We start from the raw sequence: 26,750 nt of genomic DNA on the forward strand, positions 1-26,750 counted from the left end.
TCCCCTACCTTCAATGTTTCCTAGCATTATTGTCTTTTATGGTGAATCTTACCTTTCTATGGTCTATCCAAATTACAGTAGCCTCAGTTCAGTTGCAGAGATCATCTTCTTAAACCAGTCATCAGAAAAGGACAGAGTGAGGAACTTCATAAAGGTCATTGGTATGATCTTCTTTAGTGATGTGGTGGCGCTGTGGGCTAAACCACAGAAGCCTGTGCTGCAGGGTCAGAAGACCAGCAGTCGTAAGATCGAATCCATGCGGCGGAGTGAGCACCCGTTGCTATGTCCCAGCTCCTCACCAACCTAGCAGTTTGAAAGCATGTAAATGCGAGTAGATAAATAGGTACCACCTCGGTGGGAAGGTAAAACAGGGCATTCCCTAATCTCGCTGGCCATGTGACAACAGAAACTGTCTTCGGATAAGTGCTGGCTCTACAGCTTAAAAAATGGGATGAGCACTGCCCCCTAGAGTCGGACATGACTGGACTAAAAATGTCAAGGGGAACCTTTACCTTTACCTATGATCTTCTTTGTTTCTTTCTTAAAAGGGCAATGCAGTTTTTATGTCCCTTCTACCTTTCCGGTTCCTTGAATCTGAAATTAGTGGTGTTGTAGCCACAATATAGACATCAATGAGTTAATCAACACCTTTACAGTAAAAAAAAGGCAAGGAAGATATATTACAAAGGTAAAAAGCATAATTCTTCCTATTGCCACCAAATGAGTTTCATCCTTACTTTTTCTTTCTCATCTTGTTGTTTAGTTGTTAAATTGTGTCTGACTCTTCGTGACCCCATGGACCAGAGCATACCAGGCCCTCCTGTCTTCCACTGCCTCCCGGAGTTTTTCTTTGTCATGCATGCATTCGAAATGCAACACATGTGTGATGGGATTTCCCAATAGAGGATGTGCTGTTTTGTCCCATTATTAGCTTTGGGCTCATTTTTCTGACTTGTGAACATCCAGAAATGTACAAATACCCCAACACAGTTTATCTATGCTCATCCCTAGCTCCCATGTTATAGCCTTTTGAGCTCCTTGGCCAACTGGAGATTTGAACCCAGGTCTCATCAATTGTAGCTCAGCACTCAGTCTTTAAACCACACTGGCTTTTAGTTCTTTGCAAATTGTATACTGATGGATAGAGGGAACCACTGAATATCCCCTGAAAATATATTATTTTTAATACACAACTGTTTATTTTCTCTATTTCATACTTAATTCAGCTCCAAACCACAGAATTAATATTTCTTATTGTGAAAATCTCAAACATAGTCTTATGTGAATAGAAAAGCATCCATAACTACAATGGCTAATGCTGCATTTCATCTTCCTTTCTGAGATAAAGCAGATTTCATTTCAATCTGCAAACAGAATAGGAGTTCTTTTATTCTTCTTTTGACTATTAAGCAGCTCATATGTGTGTTTTCCTGACTTGTATAACAATGGCTACCCCAAACATTAATCATTGTAAAAGCAAGGTTAAGGGTAATCTCTTTCTTTCTGCAGATAATAAATGTCAGCTGTTAGCAGGGAAGTGTGAAAAGGTGAAAAGAGGGGTTAGCGCTTCATGTCTTGATGAAAAACAGCTGTCATTGTCTTGAAATGATCTTTCCTTTTGCAAATCATAATTTTTATCTTCTCAAAACAGGAACAGGGAGAAGAGAAACACAGTAAGCAAAGAAATGCAGCTTTTTTTGTTTGGAACAGCTTCTGATCAGAGATGGCTGGGGCGTCAGTTTTTCATACAAATTTTCCTGTCAGGGACCACTTAAGGCTCAAATGGTAAAACAGTCTGTAATTCAACATTTTTAATAGTCTACTTCCAACCCCCCTTACTGTTGTTCTCAAGAAGCGTTAGAGTTTGATTTGAATGTGGGTTCATATCCCTGTTCTGCCCCAAAGCTGGTCTTGGATACATCACTGTCCCTTAGCCTAACTTGCCCCCTAAAGGAATTATAGAGAGATTATAATTTTAGAGAACAAACACAGCATACATTACTTTAAGTTTTTCAGAGGAAGTACGAAACAGAAATTATATACTTCAATTATTTCTTCTTCCTCATCTTTCTCTTCTTCCTTCTTATTCACACAATGCTGTGGCTCCCTATTGGGAACTTCATCCACTTCATATTTAAGACTCCATTTTCTTTTGCTGCCTTCCATCTTTCCCAAAATTATTCTCTTTTCCAGAGAATCTTGCTTTCTCACAATATGCCCAAAGTAGGATAGCCTCAGTTTCAACATACCATATTTTTCTCACCATAAGACGCACTTTTCCCCCACAAAACAGGGGGGTGGAAAGTCTATGTGTCTTATGGAGCGAAGAAAACAGATTATATTTTCCTGTTTTCTTCTCCTAAAAAATTGGTGCGTCTTATGGAAAGGTGTGTCTTATGGAGCGAAAAATATGGTATTTGCCTCCAGAGATACATCAGGGATGATTTGATGCAGGAGCCCCTGGTTTGTCTTTCTGGCAGTCTTGGCTTTGTCTGGCAGACAAAGCTCTCCTCCAGCATCATATTTCAAACAGATCATTTTTTTTCTTTTCACTTTTAATGTCCAACTTTCATATCTGCACATAGGTGTGAATACAAGAATATGAATGATCTTGTCCTTGGTCACCAATGACACATCCTTCCACTTAACGATCTTGTCTAATTTTTTCATTGCCATTCATCCTAGTCTCAGCCTTTTCCTGGGTGCAATCTCCGTTTGGACTGATGATTGGACCAATATATGCAAACTCTTTTACAACCTCATTTTTGCCACTGTCAGCATTAAAGTTGTACAGTTCTTTTGCAGTCATGATTTTTATCTTCTTTATGTTCAACTTCAGTCCTGCTTTGGGACTTTCTTTTTTCACTTTTACTAAAAGTTATTCCAAGTCATTGCTGCTTTCTGTCAGTAAGATGGCATCTGACCTTATCAATGTTTTCCCCACCATTTTTCACTCCTCATTCATTTGAATCTAGTCTGGCTTTCCACAGGATGTATTCCATCTACGAGTGAACAGATAAGGGGAGAGAATGCCCTCTTGACAGACAACTTTACCTAAAATGTCTGTCTCTCCATATTCTCTCCTAATGCTAGCTTCTTGTCCACAATACAAGTTACACATCAGGACATTCAAGCACTAAGATACATAAATATATTTCAGGACAGCCCATAATTTCTCATGATTCATATCAATGTATAAAATTTGGTCATTGTATCTCACTCTTACATCTGAGGAAGTGGACTTGATCCATCAAAACATACATTAAATTGTAGCAGTTAGTTTTTAAGGCACTACAATGTTTTTGTCTTCTTTAATGGTTATTTTTAATTTTGTTTTTGGCTATACCGTAGAACTATGTCCACTTGCATTGCTAAATCAGAAAGAAGCCATCAAACTTGTTGTAGTTCTCAAGTACTTCCAGGGCCTGTCTGTCTGTCTGTCTGTCTGTCCGTCTGTCTGTCCGTCTGTCTGTCTGTCTGTCTGTCTGTTTGTCTGTCTGAAAGACTGAGATACAAACAACCCACTTGAATTATATAAAGAGGAATAAAGTATAATTAATCAAATGAAGGAAGCTTACTAGTAATTTGTGCTATTCAACTTAAGAGCACAGAAAGGGTGCTCGCAAACATTGTAAAGGTAAAGGTTCCCCTTGACAATTTGTCCAGTTGTGTCTGACTCTAGGGCGCAGTGCTCATCTCCATTTCCAATCCATAGAGCTAGCATTTTGTCTGCTGACAATCTTACGTGGTCACATGGCCAACGTGACTAGACACGGAACGCTGTTTAACTTCCCACCGAGGTGGTATCTGTTTATCCACTCGCATTTTTGCATTTTGCATGCTTTCGAACCGTTAAGTTGGTGGGAGCTGGGATAAGTGTCGGGAGCTCACTGCATCACACGGATTCGATCGTACGACGGCTGGTCTTCCGACCTTGCAGCACAGAGGCTTCTACGGTTTAACCCACAGTGCCACCACGTCCCATCACGAACATTGTGGCACAGCCATATACTTCTGCCTTTAATCTGCAATATTAAAATGTGTACAACATAGCATCACCATCCCAACAGTGTCAAGGGTCAGACACTCATCTACCGCAATCACACAAAAATGTGGTAATTAGTTGCCTAAGCAAGGCAGTGTTAACAGTATAGATAAGCATCTGTTGCTCAAGGCTTTATTAAACTGGATGAATCTTCAGCAGTGCAATCAAGCACGTTGCATTAATTTGATATCCCAGCTTGTTCAGTCTGCTTATGTGCTTAATAAGGAGCATAAACATTGCTTACAGGCTATAAGGAAGGAACGGTATTGTTATTTAGATAATCACAGATTAATTATGTGGGAGATGCAGCTATGTGTTGTACTCAAAGCAACTCAGATGCCTTTGATATAAATATAATCATAAATATTTAATATAGTGGATATGCCCTGCCAAAGTAGAAACACTAAGGCTTATTAGATTTATTTTTCTGGAAGTGTGGTGTGAACATATGTACTTTAATGTAAAATTTCCCAACAGAGATGTGTACTACCTTTGTTCAAATGTGTAAATACAGACCCATTGAGGGCTAACTATGTTTTTCTGAGATGAGCATGAACCAGGGGCATTCACAGAGTGCAGCAATACACCTCACAGATCCCTCAGATGAACTCTGGTATTCATTGGATTAAAAATGTTAAAATAAAAGAAGCACCGTATAATTAACAGAGGGGGGAAGGGAATCACAAGTATCAATGCCTTATAAGAAGTCACTGAACCAACACCAAAGAGGAAGCTGACAGATTCACCCTGATGAAACCTAAGACTTCTACACCCTCCTGTCACTGAGGGTCTCTGATACAAGTAGCGGGTCATCCCCCTGCTTTTTAAACCAAAGTACAAAGTGATAATTAATCAGTGTAGCCAAGTGCCTTGGCTTTTCGTTTCCAAATTTTATCTGCCCCAGCCTTCTCTCCCCCTCCACCTCAAAACTGGCTTCTGTTTTCTGTTGGTTCAGTGTCATTGTTGAAGTGTGTCTCCCATTTCTGTTTTTTTTGGTGTGTCCCCTGGACAACAGTTGGGCAAATACAACTGCCAGGAATAATTCTGACCGTGCTCTGTAACTCCCACCCCATCTCAAGTAATAGCTATTAGGGATGAACCTTTTGAGTTTTAAAGAAAGACCAAAGACACAGGTTCATTTAATATTCATTTTTATGTTCTTTTGCTGTTTTTTGAAAGACATCCTATGAAACATTCATGACTCATCTTAATGAAAGAGAAGCACACGTTCTTTCATATGTTCCTCTTTCATGTAACCTTTCTTTCACCCTTGCTCTGTCAAATCACTGGGGATGTTTTCAGCCAATAGCATTCCGAGAGCTGCTGTCAGTGTGTTGATGGGGAATCTGTAAAAGAGCTTGGATTGGTTGAAATACAGTGAGGGGTGTTCCTGCTTTCCTGCTTTGCTTGCTTTGTTTTCCTTCTACTGTAGATGTGTGATCTCTTTGTGCCCTCCATCTTGGATTGCTGTCACTGCCTGCCTGACTGCCTGTTCCTTTATTTTGGAGTCTTTCCATTTTTGGCTCTTTTTTCCTTTGATATTTGGAAAAAATTATCCCCCTTCATGTCTTTGTTGTATTTTGTTGCTTGCCTGCTGCCACCCTCTGGTCTCGAAGGCAAGATAAAAGAAGGCACATAAAGTCTCTCTCTCTCTGTGTGTGTGTGTGTGTGTGTGTGTGTGTGTGTGTGTGTGTGTGTGTGTGTGTGTGTGTGTGTGTGTGTGAGAGAGAGAGAGAGAGAGAGACAGAGAGAGAGAGACAGAGAGAGAGATCTCCCCATATTCTAGTAGTTTGAGGAGGACTTGGATGGCATATTTTATCTATTTACTTCCTTGCTTTTCTTGTTTTCCGAAAGAGAGTATGGTGTGTGTATCTTGCATTTTTCCCCCCACTGTGTGTGTTGGGGAGATCGTTTGCTCATTTAATTTTTTTAAAAAAGTGTTTTTTTTTTTAAAAAAATAGTTTAATAATAAAAATCAAACTCCCAGTCCAGGCTTCGCAGCCAGATACCTACTGTGTACTTATTTTGTTAAAGGTATCTATTTTGTTGGGTTGCTTCGGGGACCATCTTCTGTTGAATGCAGTGGCCTCGGACTGCGCCAGGCAGCTAGTGCCTGGCCGGCAGGCTGCTTCCTTGCTTGTTTTTCTGTTGTGCTGCTGAGGCCGAGAGGGTAGCAGCGAATTTGTACCACTATTTGAATTGTTTGGTGGGTATGTGAGGTTTTATTTATTCTTTGTGCAGGGCGCAGGTGGTGGTGTAACAGCTGGAAGAGCATTTTTGTGTGACTTCTAGTAATGGTATTCAGGAGGTGGATGGACACTGCCAGAGGCCTTTTTTCTTTCTTTATAAACTACTACCTACATCAGTCTTTTTCTTTCTTGTGCACTGTTGACTACTTTAGATTGATTCTCTTGCCTCTCTGTCATTTTAGGGAAGTTTTCAGGCCTGATGTAGGGTTTTCTTGGTGCCAGACCATACATATAGGAAACCCAGAAGTAAAGAACCCCAAAAAGGTTTCCCCCCTCTGTGTTAAACAAAAGGGAAAACAAAATGAACAGTTCATGAAAAACACAAAGAAAGAAATGAAAGTAGCACTTGTGAAAGAACCTGAATGGAAACAGATGTTTAAATTTCCTCTCTGCAGATCCCTAGGAATTGTTTGCATTCCCCTGTTCATCGAAATTGGATTTTTCCTGTAGATCCAGAAACACACAAATATGAAGATCTTGCGGGAGTCTCTCCAAAAGGAGAGAGGGCAAGGTAGGCAAATATCCGTGTGCTCATATTCAGGCATGGGATGGGTCAGGGAGTCTTTGCACATCACTATTTCCCAAATATTTGATGAAGTCCTACTTTTCAAACATCTCTGTTTCCCTTCTTCAAGGAAAAGCCAGCTGTGCAATATAACTGGAGACGTGAGGGATAGAACTTGAGATGATAGTTCTGCCACTGATCCTTCCTTCAGAAACTATAGCGTGAACAGATTCACTATGGGTTTTAGAGCACAAAAAAAATAACATTATCCAGAGTATGTCTCTTGTCATTCAGACAGATAACTTCCCAGGTAGGAGGCACACAACAATACCAGTAACCATTCCCCTCATACATTTCTAAGAACATTTTGTATGTTGGTTTTTTTTTTTTTTTGCTGCATCTGATGGAATAATTTTGTTATTCTGTCAACTCAACTTCAAATGGAAAATACAAATTAATGTTATTTATAATGCCAGTAGGTTCTCAGACTTATAGCCATGAGAATTATTTCCCCAGTAACCCTGTAATAGGATAGCTTAGGAGATAGTCCATGTCTCAGCCTCAGCCAGTGAACATTACAGGTAAAGTAGGATCATGTCTCCCAATTGTTTCAATATTACACATATCAGAATGTGCTTCCTCACAATGGGGGATTTTTAACCATATCACACCAACACACCAAACTTGTGTTCTTATCACAAAGAAGGGGGCCTAGCATTGTCAAACACTGTGATGGGCATTTTTGTGAACAGAAGTGTAAAATAATGTTTTATCAGTTCTAAGCATAGATGCTGGAGGTGTGGATGTCTTGGACTGCCAGAAAGATGAACGAGTTGGTCCTAGATTAGAGATGGGCATGAATTAAAAACGAATCACCAAGTTTGTTCGCCAATTGCAAATTCATCACTTCATATTCGTACATGTCAATGCCTCCAATACGAATCAATGAATTGTTGGTGATTTTGAATCATTGATTCACTGGAATATAAAACAGCCCCCATTTGATGCCTGAATTATACATCTGCATGGAGGGCCCCCCATGAAAGTCCCCCCCCCAGGCACCTAGAGACACCAAAATCACAGAGACACTTCCCATGACATGGCTCTACAAGCCCTCCAAGTGTGGTCAAGATTGGGTTTTCCCATGTCAGCTGCTAAAGGGAACTTTCGGGGGGGGGGTTCCACTTTGTGAATGTATGTCTGAAGCCCAATATTATCCAGACTTGAAAGGACTGTAGAGGAGAGCCAGAGGGAGCTTCTACATGATTTTGGTGTCTCTAGATTTCCAGGGGAACTTTCCTGAAGGGGCCTCTTTGTGGGTGTATATCTCAGGTGTCTGAAACCCAAACTTCACTAAACTTGTAGGACTTGTAGAGTCTGAGGAAGTTGTCCTGGGAATTTAATGTCTCTAGGTGCTTTAGGGAGGCTCTTTTATAGAATTCTGAAGTAAAAAATGAATTGATTTGTCAGGGAAAAAAAAACATGAATTCATAATTTGTGGTTTGTTGACCTTGACAAATCACAAATCAAAATGAAACAATTATTTTCTGATTTGTACCCATTTCTATCCTAGATCAAATCATGTCTGAATGATCTCTTGTGGCCAAAAAAGCTGAAACTGAGGCTCTCCTACTAAGGTTGTCATAAACAGGAAAAGAAAATGATGGCATATAACAACAACAAGCATAGATTTGAATAAAATTATGGGAGATTTATCACAACCTCCTCAAGGAAGATTTTGCAGGGGAAGATAAAGCTACAGCTTCTCTGACAACTACCCCAGCCTCTGTATAGATACCTCAAACAAAGGACTCATGAGGAAGTTTGTTCTGTTGGACAGTGCTTTTTGTAGCAAACCTCTCATGTTTATGCTTCCCTACCATCTCCATCCATTGGATCTAGGCCTGATAGAATGGTGACTTTCATTTCAGTTTGTTTGTTCATAAGAATTCAGTGGAGGTGGGGAGGGAATCACAGAACGTCAATGTGGGAGAAAGCAAAACTGACATACTTGCCAGTCCATACAAGTGCAACATCAGATAAGAAGACAATTTCACTTCTGCATGGCCATCCTTCAACGATCTGAACACTGTTCTCATGCATTCCCTTGAAGTGAATTCCCCAGCTTAAACTCACGCCCATCTCTTTTCATCTGGATATCTGTCATACTCCTTCTCACCCAAGTCTTCTGTAGAAATTGGTAATATGAACTGTTACATTAGCAACCATTTTTAATTGAGAATTAATAAAGCAGTTGAAGGGAAATTAAATCCCAATTGATTCTTGCAAGAAGCACCTATTGAGGTGCAAGTATATAAAAGATAAATCTACTTCCCATGTAATTAATTCAAATCTGCAGAACCAAATGAGTGTGGAACTCTGTTCCTATTATTGCCCTGCACTTGTGAGGAATGTTTAGCAATTTAATTACCATTTAGCCACACAACTAAAGGAAATTAGATATTAAGTATACTATCTAATTAACTTGGTATAGATTGCTTATTAAACAAATATTACAGATATCTAAACAATTTGTGGCAATTACAGGTCTCAACATTCTTAAGTTTTAAAGCATTAATATCAAAATTAATTAGGCATGTCTGTGATATGTCGACATGTCTCCTCCCTCCCTTTTGGTTGTAAGTAGTACATTAACAGACCAGCAAAATATCTGTCTTCCCCACTTTCAATTATAGGCCTCGTAAGATAATATAGAAAAAAAATCCACTTGTAGTAATTGTTAAAGTGGGCTAATTCTCCAGAAAGCGTTGTTATTTTGTAAGGCATCCGTTCATAATGATTGCCATTAAAATGCTATGATTTCCTTCTTCTGATTCTAGGTGACACAACACAGATTTGATCAGTTTTGAAAATAGTGCAGTATTTGTGTTGTTAAGCTCACATTCTCGTCAAGTGCTGCCCATATATTTCATTTCTACCTGTTGGAGAGTATAATTTCATTTCTACCTGTTGTGAGAGATTTCCTTCTCCACAATTGATAAGAAGCCAAGGAAGCAATCTACCGATCTTTGGATGAGGTGCTTATCTGTAAAGTTGCTTGAACAATAACAAGACAGAAATCCTTGTTTCTCTCTCCCTAGAATAGGCCTGCACAACAAGGAACCTATGAAATAAAATACAGGACTGTTCACCTTTGAGGCTCATAAAAATAAAGAGATGCGACAAACAGAGAAACTTGTAGGACTAGGTCATGGAACCTCCAACCCTTGATGTACCTTGTTCGCTCTTCCGTACCATAAACCACACTGTGTGGAAATTATATGGTTAGGTGGTAAAGTGTGGTCCCCAGGATGAACGAACCATCACAGCTAACAGGGAAGGGCTACTCCTATGTAGAGAATGAGGCACAGAGGAGGGAGGGAGGCAAGGTCAGCCTTACGCTTAAAGAGGCTGAGGCAGCTATTATGTGAAATAGTGGACATGATCTGCTATTATAATTTATTCTTACCACCAGGGAGAGTCACTTATGGGGCGATCTAGCTCCACTATCAAACCCATTTGGATATCATGCACCCTGATGGGTGGGTGGAAAAAAATCTGCTTATACCTCAGTCAGCAAAATTTCATGGTTCCGAGAACATAGCTGTGTGGAGAATGGAACTGTATGCACCGTGAATTGAAAATGCTATTGTTGAGTGTCAGATTTTATCAGTGTCCATCCAATTTCAGTGATGGACAGTCTCCTTCCAAAGCTATAAGAGCGTGTTGCTGGAGTCCTCTTGCCTTTTTGCGATGGGCAACATCACCATCCACCTTTGTTTATTTCAGCCACCCCAGTGATCTGCGTTCCTCTCCTAAAATGTTGTCTTTCCCACAATCTTTCGAAATATATGGAAACTCTACGCTCCCCTTATTTCAGAAAACTGATGAAATATACAGAGAACAAACAGATCCTATGTCCTGTGTTGTTTAATTCTCTTTTTAAATTATCTCTGCTATTTTATTATAAGGTTCTAGATATACAGTATGATTTTATTGCCAGATTTATGGCAGTAAAATTTTTGTAAAATGTGGTTTTCCACAAACTATGTTCAGAAATGTGTATCTGATAAAGAAAATATATTGAAAAATGTTACTAATGGTGTAACTACAGAGCAGGAAAATGCTAATGAATCTGCTCTAAAGTCACACATGGGAAGTTAGGATTCCTTGGGCGGGTTCACTTTAGTCAACCACACAGGAATCAGGAGAGAAAGAGGAGGAAATTGGCAGTCCACCTTAACAAGCTTCAAAGAGCTAATCAGCTAGCTGCTCACTAACAAAGAGCTACCTTAACAAGCTGGTTATTAGCAGTTTCTTCCCTGCTCTCTGCCGATTCCTTTCTCATCCTGACCCTTTGTTCTGCAGCTGTTGTAGGAGCCTGCACTAAGCGCTTTAATAAATAAAGAATAAATGTAAGGGGAAGATATGGAGGCAGTGACAGATTTTACTTTCTTGGGCTCCATGATCACTGCAGATGATGACAGCAGCCACAAAGTTAAAAGACGCCTGCTTCTTGGGAGGAAAGCGATGACAAACCTAGACGACATCTTAAAAAGCAGAGACATCACTGTGAAGACAAAGGTCCGCATAGTCAAAGTTATGGCTTTTTCCAGTAGCGATGTATAGAAGTGAGAGCTGGACCATAAAGAAGGATGACTGCCGAAGAACTGATGCTTTTGAATTGTGGTGCTGGAGGAGGCTCTTGAGAGTCCCCTGGACTGCAAGGAGAACAAACCTATCCAATCTGAAGGAAATCAACCCTAATTGTTCACTGGAAGGACAGATTCTGAAGCTGAGGGTCCAATACTTTCGCCATCTCATGAGAAGAGAAGACTCCCTGGAAAAGACCCTGATGTTGGGAAAGTGTGAAGGCAAGAGGAGAAGGGGACAATAGAGGATGAGATGGTTGGACAGTGCCATTGAAGTGACCAACGTGAATTTGACCCAACTCCGGGAGACAGTGGAAGACAGGAGGGCCTGGCGTGCTCTGGTCCATGGGGTCATGAAGAGTCGGACACAGCTACTAAACAACAACAAAAAACACATAATGTTTTGGACAGAAAATAGTATGAATCAGACCATCCTGATCCTGAAGGATTTCTGATATTATTTGTCTATGTGGTCCCACCACCACAAGTGTGCTCTTGTGGTGTTTCTTGTGTATGTATCTCTATGCAAAGAAAAGGTAGAATACTGCAGAAAGGGAAGAATACAGTGGTGCCTCGCTTAACGATTACCTTGTTAAATGACAAATCTGCTTCACAATGATGTTTTAATGGGTTTTTTTTCGTTTCATGATGATCGGTTCCCTGCTTTGGGAACCAATTCTTTGCATTACGACAATCAAAACAGCTGATCATCAGGTTTCAAAATAGCCACGCACTGTGTAAAATGGTTCCCCGCTGTGATTTAGGATGGATTTTTCACTGCAGAGGGAGCAGAAAATGGCCACCCTATTGAGGATCTTCACTGGACGCTGAGGTATTTAGCCCATTGGAACGCATTGAACCAGTTTTCAATGCATTTCAATGGGCTTTTTTATTTCGCTGGATGAGGATTTTGCTCTACAGCGATTTCGCTGGAACGGATTATCCTCATCAAGTGAGGCACCACTGTAAAAGCTTATGAATGCACATATGGAAAGTGGACAGGAACCAGAAATATTGATTCATCCTCATATTGTCTTTGATGTGCGCCAGCTTTTAAAGGAAAAATATTTTTTTAAATAAATAAATAAATAAATCTGTCCCTGTCTTGAGGAGGTTTTGGAAGGAACAGCAGTTGAAGCAGAATGCTGTATGAATATATATTTTTTATTTGTTGAATGGAGCTTTTTTCCAAGCAAACATGCATAGGACAGCACCTTTAGTGGGCTTTTCTTTACAAGTTTCCTGTGTATTATTTACTTTACTTTCCTGGACAACTAGAAATAAATTGTTCACAGTGCACCATCAACTACTGTCTCGGAGGCATTAGACAAATGTCAAAACTCAGGTTCTCGCTGTGAAAATATATACCCATAAAAAAGGCCTCCCAAAACCAAGCAAAAGAGAAAGCAATCTGAAAACAGCAAACTAATATACTGCTCTCTACAACCCACTACAACAGAGGTGTAGAACCTTTGACCCTCCACATGTTTTAAACATCCATTCCCAGACACTCCAGCCAACATGGCCAATTTCTAGGGATTCTTTGTTCAGTTAGTTAAAGCATTTGCTCTTTGGCTTTTTAGCCCATCAGGGTTCTAGGACGATTTACAAGAGATTAAAATTCAGAAAAACAAACGGATTAAAGAGAAGCAGATCCAACATCATAGAAAACTATACAGATTTAGCTCTCTGCTTTAAGCTCAATAAAAGAGAGGGGAGGTCCACAGTCAGGCACTACTCTAGAGAAAGCCAGATCCCATGCACTCACCCATCTAACCTTTTTGGGGTGATGGGACATGAAGCGGGGCCTCTGTTTCAAGTCAAGGGAATTGTCTACAGGAGGATGCTGTCTTTCAGATATTCTGGCCACAAACTATTTAGGGCTTTGTAGAGCAACGTTAACAACTTGAACTGAGCTTAGAAGCAAACTGGAAGCTGGTGCAGTCAGTTCAAGACCAGGGTTATATGAGCTGCAGATCTCAATGACCAAGAGCCCCCCATGTGTTGACTACTTCAAAAGTACATTAGATATATTATATATATAGAAAACCTTTTTCTTTGGGTTCAAGCACTAGATTATCCAGGGTGTTACCCAGGAAAGCAGGCGGTAGCCACCTTGCTGAAGCTTTCCTGATCTGGTCAATGCCTGGAGATGAATTTTAGGCAGGCTAAGGGAATCCAGGCTGCCTTTTGCAAAGATGGCAGCTGCAGTTTCCCTACCCTAAATGAGGCTGCAGCTGCCATCTTTGCAAAGGGCAGCCAGTCTCCATTTTTACATGTGTGGCCCCAAAGCCAGAAGACTTCGGCAGCAGCGATTAAGATAAGAGGGTGTCAGTGGGGTGTGTGGAGATGTGGTGTGGGGCTTAAGATAGGGAAAGGAAGGGGATGGGGATAAGCTCTGGTATTGGGTGGCTGTGGGGGGGGGGTGGCTGCCTTTCTGCCGCTGATGTGATTGGCGGCCGGTAGGCAGAATGGTGTTTTGTTTTGTTTTTTAATACAAAAGGCAAATTAAAATGGGTAAATATTCATCCCTTCATATTCGTGGGAGTCTCTGGAACCCACAAATATGACTCGACAAATATTTAACGAATTGGCTATATTCGTCGGAAAAAGTGATCCATTTTTATATTCGTCCCCATCTCTAGTGCTGTCGTGTCGTTAACTTGGTCTTCCTCTATTTTCTTTCACTTCAACACACTGGCAAGAGTACTATTTTCCCAGAAAACGAAGCAGTTCATATTTTAGGTTGACATCTCATTGTTAATTGTGCGAAATAAATGTCCTACAATGCCAATTGTGTTGTCTGGCTTGTGTGTGAAGGAATGTCAGGTCAAGAACAGGCTATAGGTTTATTTATTTATTTATTTATTTATTTATTTATTTATTTATTTATTTATTTATTTATTTATTTATTTATTTATTTTTGGACTTATATACCGCCCCATAGTGCTACAAGCACTCTCTGGGCGGTTTACAATTTCATTATACAGGCTACACATTGCCCCCCCAGCAAGCTGGGTACTCATTTTACCGACCTCGGAAGGATGGAAGGCTGAGTCAACCTTGAGCCGGCTACCTGGGATTTGAACCTCAGGTCGTGGGCACAGTTTTAGCTGCAGTACAGCGTTTTAACCACTGTGCCACGAGGCTGCAGTCTCATATTCCAAAATATCACAGTGCCATAGAAGTTATTGGGGATATGCATTCGTTTCCATTTATTCAGCTTTACATCTTCACTTTCAGAAAATGCACACTCTTGCCGAAGTAATATCTGGAATAACAACCTCTGTTTGGTGTCTTATGGGGTGAATAATAACATCTAAAATTTCCACTAGTCTCTCTCTCTCTTTACTCTTTGCCATTTGAAAAATCTCCTGGAATGCTTCTACAAGACTTTTTTTCCCCCCTCTTAAAAAGCAGGAGGGGAGAGAAGACAAATTATTTGAGCCTCGTGGGCTGTAGCAATTAGACCATGTCACAAGGAACAGTTTAACTTGCAGTTTCTCTCTATGTATCGATCTTTCCCTTCCTCCCTTTCTTTTCTTTGTTATTTCCTGCAGAAAAAGGATGTCAGGATGGAACGCTAACCTATGATGTTCTGTTACTATTGCATCTTCAGTTACTTAAATAACACCCTCTTCTCACAGTGAGAGAACTCTATTCATTTGAACCTATAAATATAACCAAGTCACAAAGCTAATTTAAACAGTTGTGTTTGTTGCCCTTTAGGACAGCTGGGGAAGGTGAGTTTTTGCATATTGCTATTCAGGAGAGCTCAGGAAAGCCCTCTGGCTAATGTTAGCCACAAAGCTTGGGGATTTTGGAAATGAAATCAGCATTTCTTTTATTCCACAGGTACACAAGCTTTCTGCCATCAAGGATGACATTCTCCCTGCCACAATCAGTTTCATACCATTGAAGAATGGAGTCAGCACAGAGGTTGCTAAAGTTATTTTTCTACAGTATAGCTCACAAAGCTTGCTTAGCCAGGATGGCCTTGAGTAACTTGTTTGCCTCATTTTTACAGTGGATCCTTTTCTGCTTGTTATGTTTGTTTCTCAAGGGAAAAGGCCGCTAGTTTTGCTCATGATATGCATCAATTAAAGAGACCTTAATGGAGGTGCAGGGGGCAAATGAGTCCCTTTGTCTTGCATTTAGCCGGAAGTGAGAAATCTCATGGCCATGGCTTTCATCGAGTTGTGAGCTTGATCAGGAACAGGATTTTAGTGAACATTCTTCATAACCTGCATGCAGCTCTTAAGTATCTTAGGCAAATAACTGCCATAATGGAAGATAACCAGACAACAGCTCTCAGCGTTCCTCTGTTACTCAAGACAGGGCCTTCTCAGTGGCTGCTCCCTGGCTTTGGAATGCACTGTCCCAAGAAGCCACGTTGGCCCCCTCCCTCTTCTCTTTCCATCATCAGGCAAAGGCCTTCCTCTTCAGGCAGGTCTATAAGCAATAAGTTACCTCAGGAATGCTTGTTTTTCATTTATAGGTTTTAAATTTTTTATTATTTTTTATACTTTTTAAATCTCAATCAGTTTGATTGTTTTTTTAAATCTCAATCAGTTTGATTGTTTTTTAAATCTCAATCAGTTTGATTGTTTTTTTAAATATGATTTTTAGATAGGCTTTTTAAAAATCTGTTGTTTTATCTTCCTTAGATGCCCTATACATGGCAATACATAAAATACATATAAAAATATGGCACAAAAAAAGAAAATGAGAGAATAAAAATAATATATTAATATTAACAGCATTTTGTTAAAGCCTTGGGTATATAAATAAATAAAATATTCAGTTGGCAACAGTTTGAACCTTGTGTGTATGTGTGCGTGTGTGTTTTAAACAACTTCATCTGAGATAAAACTTATTTTATATTACTATTTCCTCTGCTTCTTTACTGTCTTCTTATATTGCCCTCCTTTTCCCCTTCTTGTTGATTTGTTCGGTTGATGCTTTCCCCTCCAGCACTGACCATTGCCTCTTTCCCTCCCCATTGTGAGCTTCATAAAGCACAGAATAGCAAAGTTAACTGTCAGGAAACAAAAATAGAGCTGTACAAAAATGTTTAATACAACCGCAGTAACAGCCAGCCACACACGCAGCAGTATCAGGACAGTGAAAAGCAGAGTTGATCTGAGTCAGGTGGATAGAATTGTCAGAGAAGCATCGTTTGACTGTACAACTTAACCAGAGTGCAACCCAGACCCATTAAAAGAAACAAAATGTTAGCTTGGCCTTCAAAACTGCATTGCATTCATAGTGTGTTTGACAAGTTAATTACTTGCTTGCTTGTTTTCAGTGATAGTTGTGATCCCTGCATTCATTTGAAGCCACAAACTATGTAGAATTATCCCACGCACACATTGGCTCCAATGCACATTGAGGGACATGTTGCTAAGTAAACACGCAAATGTTAAAGCTTCATGTGTGTCTTTTGTGGATTTGATTTGGCTTTAACATTGGGGAAAAATGTCATTTTTTTCTAGATGGAGTGTTATTCACAAAGATACACATGATTAAGTGTGCATGTTTGGGAAAGGTTTTTTTTTTTTTTTTTTTTTTAGTCCTGTGGAACACGTTTGACCCTGTAATATTGTTGGGCTCTAATCTCATCGGTCACAACAAGCATAGCCAATGAAAAGGCACAAAGGGAGTTGTACTTCCACCACCCTGGGAAAGCAATCTGTTTCTTCACTTTTGTCTTTAACTGGAAGTGGCATTACAAAACTTTTATTTTTGGACAATCTCATTTCTCAGAACAGGACAGAACAAGCTTTATTCTTTAAAAGCCTAGGTCACCACAATATCAACAGTGACACAAAACTGCACTGACCCATTTCTCTGAATGAACTGATAGTTTAACAGGTCTATCTATTATTGCTGCATGAGAGTACAGCAATGATTTTGTGGTGGCAGAGTCAATTAACATTCTGCAATGCAATTCTAAAAATGGGTGCAGCCCAAACAAAAATTTATAACTTTATTGGACTTTGAATCAGCAACAAATTTGACACAGTTGTAGCAGACAGTCTCGCTCTGCTTCAAAACTGGGGAAGTTGCCATTCACAAACAGGCACCAAGCAGGGGGAAGTTCCAGAAGCTGACTCCTTTTAATTTAATCAGTCTACCACTTCTCATCCAAACACAAAGCAATTGCCAGTGTTGTTTTTCAAAAAAATTCTCTGGGTATGTATTGCCTAGAAGAAATGGTAGCAAGCACAAGAGGGTATCCTGTAGGCCATCTGGACTGCTACCATGGGTGTCATCAACATTCAGGCTGCTCTTTGTCTTGTATAGTTTGGCATCTTTTTTTCCTTTTGGCTATGTGGACATATTGTGCAGCAATATCAGGCCATTTCCTGGCATTTCAAATCATGGATACAAGAAACACAATATTCCACATTCATATATGAATTTTTTTTCCAGAATTGAATTACAAGAAGACCTGTATTTATAAAGAAAATTTTGTTTTCTCTGTACAGCTGTAGTATTTGTGTACGATACATTTGGAAGGTACAAAGAAAGGCACAAAAGGAGTAAAGGTAGAAAAAAAAGACACTGTGAATAACTGTATGTCTTCTAAAATGATAAATAAGTATTAGTAACTTAAGACACCATGGTTTCCATCCAGCTACCATAATTACACGACTGAATTTGGAATTAACCTAATGTAATGCCTGAGAGCATACTAAAGGATCCCACTTAATTTTGATCTCAACATTTTATATCTTTTATTCCTGTGGTTTCACACAGATGCTGAAATCGAAAAGAACAAAATGTGTGTTGAACATCACTGTGGGAACGTCAGAGGAAATTCTCTGACAGATTCCCTCTTCAAAACAAATAAGTAATAATTAATGGACTCAGGACCCTGGAACTACAGGCTAGTTCATTCCATTCTTTGAAGCGAAGTGAGATAGCTGACCTCACAGTTACATCTGAGGAGAAAACATGCTACCTTTCTATTCACGTCGTGCTTTCGACAAAGCAGAGGAGTAAATCCATTTCAAATGAATTTACACATAAGCACTTCCTTTTATGTGGGTCTGTCAAGTCACTGTATTTTGTCAAGCGTGTATAGATCTTAGCCCGACATATGGCATTCTACAAATCAGAAATAAAGAGAGAGGAAAACATATAAAAAGAGATCACCCCCAGGAGCTGCTACCAAATGTGAACAACTGTGTCAGCATCAAATGCTAAGGGAGGAATATTGTGCAGACTACAGGATGAATTATGAAGCGTGCCAAGGTAGCTTAGACGTTGTCTCGAAAACAAATTAAAAATTAATGATGAACAAAATCAAATTTTCTTTTGTGACTGATATTCCTTCACCTGCAGATAAATATAAAAAGCCATCAAAGGCAGAAATGCATTAGTTTCTATTTTAATGTGACTTACTGGAAGAAAAATAATCACTAAAGCTCTAATGATCGCTTTTTGACAACTTCCTAATCCTTACAAGTTGTTGGTAAGAGCTGCATCAAGCCAAGCTGATTATCAGTGCTGGCTTTCTCCCTTGAGTAATTCAAAGAAACATACAGCCTATGATCATGTAGATGGAATTGTAACTTTTAAATGCACATCTACAGAGCAAGCCTCACAGCAAAAAGCAAAATCATAGCTTCTGGCTTACTTCTGTCATCCACATCATATACAGACAATTGTCCCTCAAATGTAAAGCAAAAGAAAAATGACAATAATATTAATTTTTTTTTTAAAAAAAATAACATTGTTGAACTAGGTATTTCAGGAAGCCCATCTGATTTTCATTGCACTTCTCCTTTATGGATTTTGTCCAAATAAAATGACTACCTAAATAATGTATTTTTTGCTCCATAAGACACACTTTTTCCCAAAAAAATGTGGGTGGGAAAGTCTGCGCGTCTTATGGACCGAAGGCAGCAATTTCATCCCTGCTGGCCCCATGGGGGGGAGCATCACAAGGGTCTGGGTGAGCCTTCCAGGACCCTTGCAACGCTCCCCCCACCCCCCATGAGGCCAGCACGGGCAAAATCGCCAGCTTCCAGGTGGGGGGAGCATCGCAAGGGTCCTGGAAGGACCCTTGCGACGCTCCTCCCACACCCGCACGGATCCAGCGCTGGTGAAATTGCCAGTTTCTGGGAGTCTTTTGAGGCTTCCCACAGCTACCTATGCATTCTATGTGTTGTAATGACCCTGAGGACTAGATACTTATCAACTAAACTAAAACTACTGCTCTATTTTCTTCTACCCATAACCTTTGCATTCCATGCTGCCCATATCCTACAAAGGAAAATATCTCCTTTAAATATAAAAAGAACCACCCTTGGACCAGACCAAAGGCACATCTACTCCAGCAACACCTCTTTTCCTATACTGACCAGTCATATGCTTCTGATAAATGCACATTGACTTCCTGACAACCAACCTCCCATGCCTCAAAAGAGGTAATCTACAGTAATACGCAACAAAAAGGATGCAGGCAAATTTGTGCTATGCTGAACAGTCATTTTTAAAAAACCTTTTAAGTCAGTTTCATTTCTAGCTATGTGCTAGCTGTATTCAGATGATGTGGCCCTTGGAGACCCACAAATATATTTTACAAATGGAAGCCAGTGAAGGATAGGATCCACCGCTTGGAATAATGGTAAAAATGTGCAGTATTTATTATCAATGGAGAAGATAAGATTAACAAGGGACGTGATGGCTGTCTTTAGGTCTATAAAGGACTGTCATGAAAAAGGAGGAGGACACTTGTTTCAGAGAAAAGCCCAGCCCTCCACTGGGATTAGAGACAATGATCAAACTCCTGTTGCGCAACTATGGCCACACAGCTCACAGTTGCATCTTATCCACAAAGCACTTCCTCCAGTGGATTACACAATTGGTTTTGCTGGGGACATGTGATCGATTCAATCATGCAGTATTTTGTTGTCGGAAAAAACATGCCCTGCACATTTACACCAGCATAACTTTACATTGTGTACATTCTTTTCCATCTTATGATGACCATAATAGGGCTTTCAAGGCAGTTGAGATCTTCAAGAAGTGTTTTTACCAGTTCCACTCCTGCAGCAAGTTTTCATGGCTGATTAGGGATCGGAACCCTGTTCTCCAGAGTCATAGTCCATCACTCTACCCACTGCACCACACATTACGCTGACATAATCAAGAATTTGCCTGATGTAGTATATTTATTCATATAGTTGGGATGGGTAGAGAGACTTTGTTTCCAGATGGTTTGTTTTTTTGAATAAAAAATATTAACATAAGTAATCAGATTTGAAGATAAAACAAAGCAAGGGGAGGGACTCACATTTCTACTGTCTTATATTCCCTATTAACAAAATGTATTTAAATCCTGAAAGATGTTTGCTGCTGCTGTTTTAGAAAGCCACTTTTCCTCAACATTAAGCAGCATGTCTCTACTAAATATTTGTTTTTCTGTCCTATCCATGTACAATTAGGAAACCTATCATTCATGTTCTTTCTTCCCACTGTGTCGGGGACCATTTTATAGCGTGTAGATGGCTGAGACTTCTCTGATTCATTTGTAGATCTTATACTACTATTGTCTTCCTCATTCAAAATATCAGAGAAATGTCAATTTAGAATGGCGAGGCAACCATTAGTAATCTCCATTAGCCACATAAGTAGCAATTTACCATTTATATTTGCTTAAATTACTTAACCATATCATTTCTCTTGTCACTACAATAAATATTTGGCAACCCAGGGAGAAGGACCAGTAACAAAACCAGAAAGTGAAAAGTTCATCTCTTAGTGTATCCAGTATAGTGACAGAAAGGAAAACAAAATCATTTGTTTCAAGAGTCTTTCTGAAATTATACATTTCCCCAAACTCAAGACACATTATGAGACAAATAACATCCTGCATCAGAAGTATACACAGGCACTTGCAGCATATTTATGTTAACAATCCTAATGCATTCATTTTGAAAAGGAGAATGGCTAAAAATGCACATCGTTGAAACATATATGCAACTACCATTTAGCCAACGTGGAAAATGTGTAGGAAAATGTGTATGGAAAAAAATCACATGAACTGGAATGTTACAAAGAACCCTAATGGTCATAGCATCCACCTTCATGTGAAAGATGGAGCAAGCTTCAGAAAACAAGCTTGATCAATCTTTCACATGACAGCCCTTCAGATACTTGAAGACAAATATCTTAGTAGTCTTCTCTTCCACCTCCTTTAACTATTTTCATACAGCCTGGTTTCTGGTCCTTTTACCATGCCCTCGTTTGGATGTGTTCCACTTTGTTGACATTCTTCTTAAACAGTGGAAACAGTATTCCAAATAACGTCTGTCAAAAGAAGAACAGAACAGGGCTGTTACTTGTCAAGATCAGTATTCTATACTTCATGCAATCTAGTATTACTGCTGTGTCATGTTATTGAGTCTTACCTAGCTTCTGGTCTACTAAGAGGACTAGATCTTTTTCACACATACAACTACCAAGACAGATACTACATATTCTGTACATTTCTTCCTTCCTAAATGTAGAACTTTAGAATGTAGAAATTTCCCCTATTGAAATGAGTTCTGTTTGTTTTGTCTTGAATCTTCAGTCTTTTTAAGATTATCTTCAGTCTTGATTCTGCCTTTCTCCACATTTCCATGCAACAAGGAAAAAAAAAGTCTTACACTCTGCAAAGAAGAGAAGAACATAGGTCTGCAGAAATGCAACCACATGAAATAGTTTTTCACATCATTGGTCCAAGTAGGTCTGGAAAAGGCTCCTCTCATATGCTCTGGACATTTTGTGCCTGTAACTGTATCCCATACAGAACAAAACATGCCAGGGTTTTGACTCCATCTAATCTAGCACCATGTGTTCCAAAGCCGAAAGCATGGGTACATGTTTTACCTATTCATGTAGTAAGCACAAAGTTCCTGGTCTTCCCACTGGGAATGAAGAAACAGTGACAGTGAACTATTTAAAGAAGAATGTAACTTTACAAACAACAACAAACCTGCAATGAGGATGTTAGCAAAAGATCTCTTCAAGCTTTTTCAAGCAATGTGTCTCACCTAGGCTTCACGTCTGTAGTGAAAATGGATCATAGAGGCAAGCTTCATAGCAGTGGACCATTTTGGTCCCAAAGCAGTTAAATAGAAAGCCCCACAACATATTGCCGCAACCATTTCTCAGAATGGTTAAACAAAGGAGATTCCCTGACAGATGCAATGTTCCAAGACTGTCCACCTCTTATAAACAGTTCCTGTTTGGGGCAAAGCTATTTGCTTAGACAACCGTCTCCCAACACATAGATATGAGTGGAAATTTTTAAGACCATGTCTTCTTGAATTGGGGATGTATCCAAAATTTCCTTAAATTATAACTCTCTCAAGCCACTGAAGTGAACCAGGTACACAGACTTTCAACAAGTAGGAATAAACTGCAGGCTGCTTGAGAGGAATGAACCCCATCCAACCATCTCCCAGCATCTACTGTAGATGTGAGAGAATATTTGTTTTTAAAGAATGAGCAAAAGCAAACAGGCTCAAAGTAAGCCCTCATGAAAGTCAATAAACAATCTAGAGATGCTGAAAAGCCCGGTAATGGTTTGTGAAGCACATAGTGCCCCACCAAATATGCCATTGCAACAGCATCGGGCAAATAAAGCAAACTGCAGGTTCTCATGAGTAAACCCTAATGTGCATCATACAAAATGAGAAAGGTGTATATGTGCCTCTGTTTAGTTTCCCAAGCTAATTTTTCTGTAGATGGAAAATAATTTTTTGGATCTGAAAAAAAGAGTAAAGTGCTGTCACTTCAAGAGAAGTAAATAGCCCCAATGGATCTCCTTCTTCCTCAAGCACTCCATTTTTGCCAGGCTGCCAAATCAAACTTGGAAGCTGATACTATAGATATTTATTCTATGAGCCCAGAAGGTGTCTGAGTACTTGAAAGAAGCCTGACTGTGAAGAACAAGATAAGGAACAAGAAGTCCATATAAACAAGAGGACTGGGCACAGTGTTGGTGCAGAGGTTGAGCCAAAGAATGAGCTTAAAGTCTAGCATAAGATCTAAGATGGAAGATCTCCATCTGCCAGTTAATTTGCTGCCTGGCTGTGAGGAAGTCGCAGCTGGTACCCCTGGCAGTCCATCAGTCCTTCCCTGGACATGCAGGCAAGACCCTTGGAATCAGCTACTGCTGGATACGAGGCAGCCATGAGACAGGAACATCTGACTCAGGAGAACATGGGGCAGGGAACGTCTCTGCAGCTGGGAGTTATAAAAAGAGTTCTAGAGCAGTTGGTTAGAGGAAAGACAAAGGATGTCTGCAAATAGCAGGAGAGTCACTGGAAGTGTCTTGGGGAAATGTCCAGGAAAGGGTAGAAGAAGCTTTAAGCTGAGATAACCATTGGTGCCAGGATAATGCGGACGTTTTGGTAACAGAAGTGTATATATCAAAGTTGTTTAGGACTGAGTCCTTTATGCAGAAGACAATTCCTTCTGCCTGATAAGCAAAGAGGGGCAAACGGCATAATGTTTCCACCTCTAGCTACACCTGAAATCTCCTGATTTTTCCTCTGGAATTCGAGTCTGGATGTTTCTGCTAATTTGTAGCTAGAAAAAAAAAAGAAGTGGAAAGGGCAGAGGAAGCAATGGGGGACACACTATAGGGGAGGATAAAGAATGGAGTAATGCTCATCTTCATGTTCACCTTCTTTGGGAAGAACCATTGCACGTAGACCCTGGTTCTCTACCTTTCCACCTTTAACCTGGTAGCTATTCCTTCTTGTAGTGGAAAAAGGGGGTCAATGGTCTTACTAGGAGTAGTAATACTAAATGTGTTCTTAACACTTTTAAATAATTATTCTAATACTATAATGCTGTTCTAATACTATGCATGTTTAATTCTTTTAATGTCATAATATATAGTGGTTTCAGTCAGTTTGTTGTTCTTTTAATAACCTATTGGCTGCTTTGAGCTGCTTAATTGGGGGGGAAAGCAGTCTATAAATCTATGCAAATAAATAAATACGCTGGAACAGTCTTTAAAATCTGCCTAACATAGGATGGATTCTTCCAGAATTTGTATTTCCAAAGCTAAAGAAGATTTTCATGCCAGTGTCTTGATGTAAGATATCCTGGGAACTAGGAACTAACCATATAGGACATGACATTCTGAAATTTAGGATGAGGCATAAGATACTTTCAGAGCACAGCTATGAACTGTATACTGTACTGAACTAGAATATTTTTGGAATGCTTTTAAAAACAGGAATGCAAGAACGTCATTTCTAAACTAACATCAGCAAGGTGCTCTCTCTTTTCTGCTTTCAACATAGACAAATTAACCATACTAAAAGCAGGAAAATAGGGCAGGGTGACATGAAGGAAGAAATGTGGAAGACTGTAAAAAGAACGCAAACTTTCACAAGCTGTATTATTCACAAGCAAGCTTTATTTTTTCCCCTTTCTTCTTCTTAAAATGAATATGGATCTCAGTGATAAAAAGTGGGAAGCAAAATTCCATGATGGACACCTTTATAGTCATCTGGAGTATTGCACCTGAGCATAGCTGCTGAAGCAATCATTCCCAATATTTAGAGAGTTCAGTAATGATCAGTGACATGTAAGGAGCATGGAAATGAAAGCCAACAACTCAGCCTTATTCAGATATTAGAATTTGGGCAAAACTGACCACATATGTCTGAAGAGGAGGTATTCTGCTGTCCTCTGAGTGGGGTCCCCCATTTTCCAAGCTCCAGACTAACACAGCAAGTTTGTGGACTTCCAGGAAGTTAGCGCTCAAATGTGCAGGCCTTGACAGATGGATCACAGAGTTTGCTTTTCAAACATTCATTATTGTTATTGTTGTTATTGTTGTTACTGTTGTTGTTAATCCTGAAAAGTCATATTTTGATCTTTTTAAAGTGTTATGCCACATTTCTGCATAATTTTGTAATAAATATTATATTTTGGTCATTGGCAACTCTCCTGATGATTTCCATATGCCTAAAATTAGATGTAAAATTACAGTATTTTGTTCAAGAGTTTGGGGAGCAGATTTTCAGTAGCGATGGTAGTATTTTGTTTCGTAAATTGTGTGATGTTAAGGTGTTGGCCCCAAAACCTTTTAATCTTCAACAGCATTGTGATACTGCAAAACATAAGAGTTGTTTAGCAAGATTTACCTTTGCTGAGAACAGGCAATGTCTCATTTTCAAGAGAATTACTTCTTCAACTACAGGTTCGTTAAAATATCCAATCAGAATTTTGTAAGGCTTTCTGTACAATTACGGTTATTTCAAATATTTCCTTAAAGAAATTACATAGTGGTAATTTTAGCTGTGTTTTTTGTTTGTTTGTTTGTCTGTTTTGAGAAGCACATCAGTCACCTGATTCCAAACGAATCAGCTTTAATGAAAAATTACATCTATGCTTGCTATGAAGATGTTTTAGATAAGAACTGCTGTTGACAACAAGAAGATGCGGGTTTTAATAGACAAAACAAGTGATGTAAATATGTAACTAAAGTTATTATTACCACTGTGGAATGTAGCAAGCCTGGTGAGGTATTTCTTCTAACATGTAAAACTCTATGACAAGTAAATAATTTCATTATTTATGAAATTTTTTGATGATTCTATTAAACGTCTCTGGCCAGATGGTGTAAAAAAAGGGGAAACATCCTCCTCTTTGTAACATATGCCACTCCATATATGACTAAGGTAGCCAAGGGACTTTTATGTATCTGAAAATGAGCTATATCATATCCTTGCACATGTTTTACACAGAGTGGACAATGAAATTTGAAGCAACTATCCTAATACAGATAATTTCAAATAGGGGAAAATGTTCATTAAAGCTCCACTTTAAGTACAAAAGTTCAAAGAAACTGCTCCTACTTGGGCTCTCCCTCCTTGATCTATCGTGACAAATTGGGGGGGACTTGGCTGGATGTGAATATGTTTTATTCCACAAATTATGATTCCTGGCAGAAGACAGTTAAACAATTTGACTGATGTGAATCTTCCCCCATCAAGATTGTGCAAGGTTTCTTTCGTGAAACCTTGGCTGAAACCAGGCATACATACAATCTAATTGCAGTGTCTTATCAAGAGCAGTCACCCACGTTGAAACTGCAGGAATGGAAATTAGTGATGCACTGAAAATTGTGAAACAAACCGAGGGTGATTTAAAGCAAGCAAAGGGGAAAGTGGCCGACAAAATTTGTAATAAACTGTAAAGAATGCTGCAATCAAATCTGGGTTATTCAACACTTTGCACAATATTCTAACTGGACTTGAAGCAAAATTGGATGA

The sequence above is a fragment of the Pogona vitticeps genome, chromosome 10 (assembly GCF_051106095.1).
Source record: "Pogona vitticeps strain Pit_001003342236 chromosome 10, PviZW2.1, whole genome shotgun sequence".
Taxonomy (NCBI): Eukaryota; Metazoa; Chordata; class Lepidosauria; order Squamata; family Agamidae; genus Pogona; species Pogona vitticeps.